We start from the raw sequence: 8,091 nt of genomic DNA on the forward strand, positions 1-8,091 counted from the left end.
AAATTGTCAACTGAGAAGGAAGATATCATAATAAACAGCTCATTCTTCGTATTCGTAGTTTTGAGTTGTCCATGTAAACAATACACCCACCTGTCCTCCCTGTTAAACGCAGCCTTGTAGAGATAGACTAGGGATAGATGTTTAAGTAGTTTCGGTGCTTATCTCTTATCTCTATATCTCTTTGAACCGGACCTCTCTCTCTTATCCCTTGTTCTCCAAGCATGTAATCTCAACAACATCTTGTATGCGCTGTTATCCAGGGAGGTGCGCCCCTGCCATATAAACATGCAACGCGCCCCTCCAACGAGGTAAGACGCTTTCCGCCTATCGCACATGGTAATCAGAGCATCCCTCTTCCAATACATCTAAGCTTTCCAATCTCCATTAGTGCCTAGCATGTCTTCCTCCGGCTCCTCCCAGATCGGCCTCAACAACCAGGTCACGGAGAAGCTCACCCGTACGAACTACGTACTGTGGCGAGTCCAGATCACGCCGCAGCTAAGGGGAGCTGGCGTCTTCGGCTATGCCGACGGCAGCACGCCGGAGCCGGCCCGTTTCCTTCCTGGCAAGGACAAGGACGGCAAGGACTCCACCGAGCCCAACCCTCTCCACCCAATATGGGTCCGGGAGGATCAACAAGTTCTCGGTTATCTGCTCAACAATCTCTCCAAAGAGGTGTTGGTGCAGGTGACCGCGATCACCACGACGCACGCGCTCTGGACAACGCTGGCGGCCATGTTCTCCTCGCAGTCGCTTAGCCGCATCAACAACATCCGCACGGCTCTGCTTCATGCGCAAAAGGGAACCCAGCCGGTTGCCACCTTCTTCGCCCACATGCGCGGCCTCGCCGATGAACTCGCCGCGGCCGGCAAGCCGCTGCAAGACGACGAGATCGTCTCCTACATCCTTCACGCGCTGGACATGGAGTACCAGCCTCTGGTGTCGGCCCTCGATGCTCGCACCTCTCCTGTCACCCTAGATGAGCTGTTCACCATGCTCAGCAACTTTGACCAGCGCATGGCGCTCTACCAGGGGGCGGGCGGCTTCAAGTCATCCGCTAATGCTGCCTCTCGTGGCCGTGGTGGCCGCCGCGGCGGAGCTTCACGCAGCAAGTCCCGATCTGGTGGCGGCGGCAACTCCTCCAACAACATCCGCGCTGGACGTTCCCCCTCCACCAACCCGAAGGGACGCGGCGGCGGTGGCGGCCGTGGCTCCAACAGAGCGCGCCCGGATGCGCCGCGATGCCAGATCTGCGGCAAGCTCGGGCACAGCGCTCGGGATTGCTGGTACCGCTACGATGATGATGATGACTCCTCCCAGGATGAGGACAAGGTGGCTGCTGCTGCGGACGGCTCCGACGGCGTCGACACTAATTGGTATGTCGACAGTGGGGCCACCGAACACATCACCAGCGAGCTCGAGAAGGTGACCACGCGGGAGAAGTACCGCGGCAAGGACCAAATCCACACTGCTAGTGGTGCAGGTATGAGGATTCGTCATGTTGGTCATACAGTTATTAAAACTCCCCATCGTAAACTTCATCTTAGAAAATTTTTGCATGTCCCTAGTGCTAGTATGAATCTTCTCTCCGTTCATAGAATTGCCATTGACAATCATGTCTTCCTCGAGTTTCATCCTTTCTTCTTTTTGATCAAGGATCAGGCAACGAAGAAAGTACTTTATCGAGGTAGATGCGTTCGAGGGCTCTACCCGTTGATTCCGAAGCGTCAAAGATTCAATAAACAAGCCTACGGTGTTGCCAAGCTTTCATCAACACGATGGCATGATCGATTAGGCCATGCATCATTTTCTTTAGTTGAAAGATTACTTAGGAAAAATAAGCTCCCGTTTGTTGGTGAGCGCAACGTTGAAACAGTTTGTGATTCATGTCAACGTGCAAAGAGTCATCAATTACCCTATCCTGTATCAACTAGTGTGTCTACAAAACCATTGCAATTAATCTTTTCCGATGTTTGGGGTCCTGCCCCTAGCTCCGTTGGTAGACACACTTATTACGTAAGTTTCATTGATGACTACAGCAAATACTCTTGGATATATCTCCTTAAGAAAAGATCTGACGTCTTTCAAGTTTTTCAAAACTTTCAGTCTCTTGTTGAGCGCAAGTTTGACAGCAAGATCATTGTTGTTCAATCAGACTGGGGGGGGGGGAGTACGAAAAGTTGAACTCTTTCTTCCAAAACCTTGGTATTTCTCACCATGTTTCATGTCCTCATGCTCACCAACAAAATGGCTCAGCAGAACGAAAACACCGACACATAGTTGAGGTAGGACTAGCCCTTTTAGCTGGCGCCTCCATGCCCCTCAAGTTTTGGGACGAGGCTTTTCTCACGGCTGTCCATATCATCAACATGCTTCCTAGTCGTGTTATCAATAATGAAACTCCAGTAGAGAGGCTACTTCACGTCAAACCTGACTACAAGTCACTTCGTGTGTTCAGATGTGCCTGTTGGCCTAATCTTCGCCCTTACAATAATCGCAAACTCATGTTTCGCTCAAAGCAATGTGCTTTTCTTGGCTATAGCCCCCTTCATAAAGGAGTAAAGTGTCTTGACATCTCCACTGGCCGTGTCTATATCTCACGTGACGTGATTTTTGATGAAACTAAATTCCCGTTTGCTGATCTTCATCCTAATGCCGGTGCTAGACTTCGTCAAGAAATACTCCTTCTGCCATCTCATCTATCCGGCCTTGATCATGGGGGAGAAGATAACTGTGATGATCAAATGATGACTAACCCTCTTCACCATGCGCATGAGCTTTGTGATGTTGCAGGAGAAAACGGAATTGAAAACAGAGAAGAAAATGATGCACAAATTACTCCCCAAGTGCCATATTTCATGTGTCACAACCAGGGGAGCAAATCCGCCTCGGAGTGCGCTGGATCCGCCTCGGGATTGCGGCAGGAGCAGCAGCGCAGGCAATCTGCACCGGGATCCGTGCGGGCTGACGCGGCAGATCCAGCAACGGGCCCGCCCGCTTGTGCGTCTGGCAACGACTGCGCGCGCGACACACGCTCGCTCCCAGCTGGAGGCGACCCGGCGTCCGCTCCGTGCCAATCAGCGCCCGACAACTGGCAGCCTCCGAGTGGCCGAAGCGCTGCGCGCTTTCCCGACGAATCGCACTGCTACAAGCGGCGCGTGGAGACGCGGTCGACGGGCGCTGAATCCGGCGCTGATCTGCGCGGGCCCATGCAATCATCCGCCCGTGATGAGCCGATCGGGCGCCTGGGATCTTCTGCGGCGACGACAGAATCCGGACTGCGGGCTGAAGCCACAGAGGATCCGGAGCAAACACGAGGCGAATCTGCCTCGGGAGCTGCAGCGCCTGGAACTCCTGTTCCCGGCTCAGGATCTTCTGTGGCCACTGATCCTGCTGCACCTTCACAACGAAAAACACGTCTACAACAAGGTGTGATAAAACCCGTTGATTATAAACATATAACAAAATATGGTCTAGTCTGTTCTACAGGTGAACCAGGTGAGCCAAGCACGCTTGAGGAAGCACTTGGTGATGACAAGTGGAAAAAGGCAATGAAGGAAGAATATTTGGCACTTGAGAAAAATAACACATGGCATCTAGTTCCTCCACAGCCAGGTAAAAACCTCATTGATTGCAAATGGGTTTTCAGGATAAAGAGGAAATCTGATGGAACCATTGACCGATACAAAGCAAGACTTGTTGCCAAGGGTTTCAAGCAACGGTATGGGATAGACTATGAAGATACTTTTAGTCCTGTTGTTAAAGCTGCAACCATACGTCTTGTTTTGTCCATTGCTGTTTCTAGAGGTTGGAGTCTCAGGCAGCTTGATGTACAGAATGTGTTTTTGCATGGCGTTCTGGAAGAGGAGGTATACATGAAGCAACCTCCTGGGTTTGAAAATGAAAAAGCACCCTCATTTGTATGCAAACTTGACAAAGCACTTTATGGGTTAAAGCAAGCACCAAGGGCATGGTACTCACGCCTTTGTCACAAAATGCAGACACTTGGTTTTGTTCCTTCCAAGTCTGACACTTCTCTGTTCATTTACAATAAACTGAACACATCCATATTTGTTCTCATTTATGTTGATGACATTATTGTTACAAGTTCATCTGATGAGGCAATAACTGCATTGTTGAAGGATTTGAGTACAGATTTTGCTCTTAAGGATCTTGGAAATCTTCATTATTTCCTAGGGATTGAAGTGAAGAAACATGATGACGGACTTCATCTCTCCCAAGAAAAATATGCTACTGACTTGGTAAAAAAGGCTGGCTTGCAAGATTGTAAACCCTCACCCACTCCTTTGTCAAGTTCTGAAAAACTGTCTCTTACAGAAGGTACACCTCTAAGCAAAGAGGACAACACTAGATACAGAAGCCTAGTTGGTGCATTACAGTACTTAACTTTAACAAGGCCTGATATTTCTTTTGCTGTGAACAAAGTATGTCAGTTTCTTCATGCACCCACCACTGTTCATTGGACTGCTGCTAAATTATAGTTCGATATGTCAAAAATACTTTGAGCATTGGTCTTAATTTCAGCAAGTCATCATCCACCTTGGTCAGTGCCTTCTCTGATTCTGATTGGGCAGGCAGTCTGGATGATAGACGCTCCACTGGTGGGTTTGCAGTATTTTTTGGTCCTAATCTAATATCATGGAGTGCAAGGAAACAGGCAACTGTGTCTAGATCCAGTACAGAGGCAGAATACAAAGCATTGGCAAATGCAACAGCAGAAATTATATGGGTTCAGTCCATTCTTAAGGAACTTGGTGTGAAAAATACTAAAGCTCCATGTTTGTGGTGTGACAATCTTGGTGCCACTTATCTGTCTGCTAATCCTGTGTTTCATGCCAGAACAAAACACATAGAGATAGATTTTCACTTTGTCAGAGAAAGAGTTGCCAACAAGCAACTTGACATTCGGTTTGTACACTCCAGAGATCAAGTTGCTGATGGATTCACCAAGGCCTTGCCCACACGGAGTTTTGAAGACTTCAAGCATAATCTCAACTTGATGAAGTTGTGATTAAGGGAGGGTGTTAAACGCAGCCTTGTAGAGATAGACTAGGGATAGATGTTTAAGTAGTTTCGGTGCTTATCTCTTATCTCTATATCTCTTTGAACCGAACCTCTCTCTCTTATCCCTTGTTCTCCAAGCATGTAATCTCAACAACATCTTGTATGCGCTGTTATCCAGGGAGGTGCGCCCCTGCCATATAAACATGCAACGCGCCCCTCCAACGAGGTAAGACGCTTTCCGCCTATCGCACACTCCCTTGCTTGTCTGACTGGAAATTACTATAAATCAGCCTGTCCTCTTTCTTTCTTTCTTTTTGTATTTTAGTCAAACTGGAGGCTACAGTACATGGAACAAAGTGGAACTAAAATTTCGCAGTTGGCAATGCTGTATACAGAGCGAAATAGTCTGCAGAAAAGGCACACCAAAAGACAAATCACGTAGTGGTACATAAGCATTTACTAATTTATTTTCTGGTTCATTGTGGAAACAGCCATCAAACGAACAATTGATGAATCACTCAGTTCCCCTCTGCGGGGTCCGTCCAGTACGCCGGCAATGCCAACGCCGCCGAGACACCACCACCAACCTAAGAAATCCCAACAGCAGCCCCTCCTAAACATGCTGGACTGAGTGGAGCCAAATTTCCAAAGGAGACACGAGATCTGACTCACCTCAGGCTCAAAGTCCAGGTGCTTCTCTTGTAAATCGGCAGTAAGATGGTGTAGGATTTTGCGCAGGATACAACAGAGCCCGTCGTGCTCCGGTGGCTGAACGCCCCGGCGAATGTGCGGCCAGCCGATTTGGATGCGTACGACACTGGAGCGAGTCTCCATCTACAGAACGTCCTGTAGCGCTTGCGTTGGGGCGGCTCCTGCGAGCGCGAGAGGAGGTGGTGTGCACTTGCAGACGCCGTGCTGCAGGGGTAGCGACGGCTTAGTGGCGGGGAAGGAACGCGTGGGCGGGGAAGGGGACGACGCCGGTACGGTCGGAGGAGGCCGCGGCCCAGCGGCCCCGGGAGCGACCGCGTATGCTCCGGCCGGCTCTGACACGCACCGGTACTCGGTCACCCGTACTGCTTGGGACATGTTTTCACATTCGTCCTCGTTTCGTACAAAATACTATTATCCAATTTTTTATTTTTTTACGAATCTCGAAACAGGTTTTCACCTTTTTTATAAGTTCATATGAAATTTAAATAATGTACTGATGATGTCAAAAAAGTTCTCATATTATGAGACGGATGTAGTAAAAGAAAGATAAAATAAGTCTGATTGAAGGCAACAACACAACATGCACAAATGAAAAAAAAAAGAATACAAGGCCGCAGGGAGCCAATGGATCAACGGCTCGGAGGCGAAGCAAGTCGCCTGCCTGCCGCAGGGAGCACAACAATCATGCGCTACCTTGTTGCCTGAAAAGCGGGTGTCGATCCTACAAGGGTGGAGAAGTTAACAAAAAGTTAACCTAAAATCTTAAAAGTGCACGTGCACTATTTGGCAAGACCGAGCGGCCGGCTCCTAGCCGCATGATCTAGTCGGTGTCGTCGCGAGTCCCACCTGCAGGTGCTACTTGGTCGGGGGAGACATGAGCAATTTGATAAAATAGCACGCTTTTCCTCATACCTTGATAAAATAGCACATCTTTCTTTCTGTTAGATTAAATGGCACACTTTTCCTTCTTGACTAGATAAAATAGCACAAACCGACTTTCTTTCTCAATTCTTAGGTCCGGGCATACACGTCATATTATTTTGGACGATTTTGCCCTTTGGTCTTTTCTGATCAACTGGTGCGATCGAACCTTTGTTTCTAGAACAAACAGAGGGAAATGAGACGGGGCGAGAAAGACGGATCGCCGCCTCACTGGCTTCCTCCCAGGTTCGCCGGCGCCGCCAATTCCATCGCCGCTGCGTCGCCGTGCCTCTACCCCAACGTGTTGCCCCCTGCGCTTCGTCCTGTTTCTTGTAGTCCCCCGTCGCTCCATCCGTTCCGCCGCTGCCGCCGCCGCCGCCTCATCTGGCCATGAGTCACAGGTTTCCTCTTGGTCTATCTTCGATGCCTTAGGTTTCTCCCACATTTTCCCTGCGTTCATGGGCATGGTAAGTTAATTTGTTACAAGTTGAGATCGTCACACTTTGTGAAGAAAAAAAAGAGAGAGACCTGGTTCTTGCATTTTTGTAGTAATATTTGATGGATCAAGGCACTGCCATATGCTAGCTACGATTTATTTACTGATGCATTTGTTTTGTATATTTCCCTGCGGACTCGTTTGTTACTTTTCTTCTCCTGTTGGTAATACATTCCATGGACTGAACAGGGATTACTACTTACTGCTATAACACATGAGATTCGGTAGATAACAATATCAACTACAGACTGCTTCATCTTTACTGATGACTACATTTACAATGTTGCATAATTCCCGAAGTGGCCGAGTCATCCAGGAACCTTAGATCATGGAGATTTTTGTGGAGGAGAGCTTAGTGTGGTTGGCTTCACGACAGTAAAAAGTTTTGCTCGGCGTGATGGAGCCGGAGGGCGCAGTTCCAGAACGGTTAGTCAATAAACTAATATTTTCAGTTGGAGCACTCCATGAATTTTTAAGCTGTAGTTGATGAATAGTTAGACCTAACCATTGTTTTTGTTTAAAAATTATGTGTAATTTTGCAGGGAAGAAGGTGCGGAGTTGCGCATTGTCAATAGATTAACTATTAGAGTTCTCCGATTTGCCACAAAGCTTGACGATGGCAGCGAGCGTCAAGTTGCCGAGCATGATATTGAGTTTGAGGTTAACATGAAATATTTTACGGTTGAAAAAATGGTAGAACTTATTCGGTCCAAAATTGTTTGGGGAAGTGGGCAAGAGGTCCATATTCTGTGCCAAGACAAGCACTTTGAATCAGTTGAGAGGATTGATAATTATTGAAAGCTGCTGATAGCATTTCTTGAGAGATGAGAAGAAAAAGAATTGCTAGTGTTAGCTCAAGTTGTGGACATTGCAAATGGGCTACAACATCACACTGCTCTGAAAATATCCCATGCATCTAGTGAGATTGTAGACAATAT

At 48.0% G+C, this 8,091-nt stretch overlaps 1 protein-coding gene across 1 annotated transcript in view; it reads right to left on the minus strand.

The window, feature by feature from the left end:
* The window catches only part of LOC119295225 (coatomer subunit beta'-2-like), a 12,660-nt gene extending 6,575 nt beyond the window's left edge, over positions 1 to 6,085 (minus strand). The window contains exon 1 of the mRNA XM_037573588.1: positions 5,698 to 6,085. The gene's annotated coding sequence lies outside the window, so the exon portion shown is untranslated. The remainder of the gene's footprint in view (positions 1 to 5,697) is intronic.
* Between the last annotated feature and the right edge of the window lie 2,006 nt (positions 6,086 to 8,091).

The sequence above is a fragment of the Triticum dicoccoides genome, chromosome 4B (genome assembly GCF_002162155.2).
Source record: "Triticum dicoccoides isolate Atlit2015 ecotype Zavitan chromosome 4B, WEW_v2.0, whole genome shotgun sequence".
Classification (NCBI taxonomy): Eukaryota; Viridiplantae; Streptophyta; class Magnoliopsida; order Poales; family Poaceae; genus Triticum; species Triticum dicoccoides.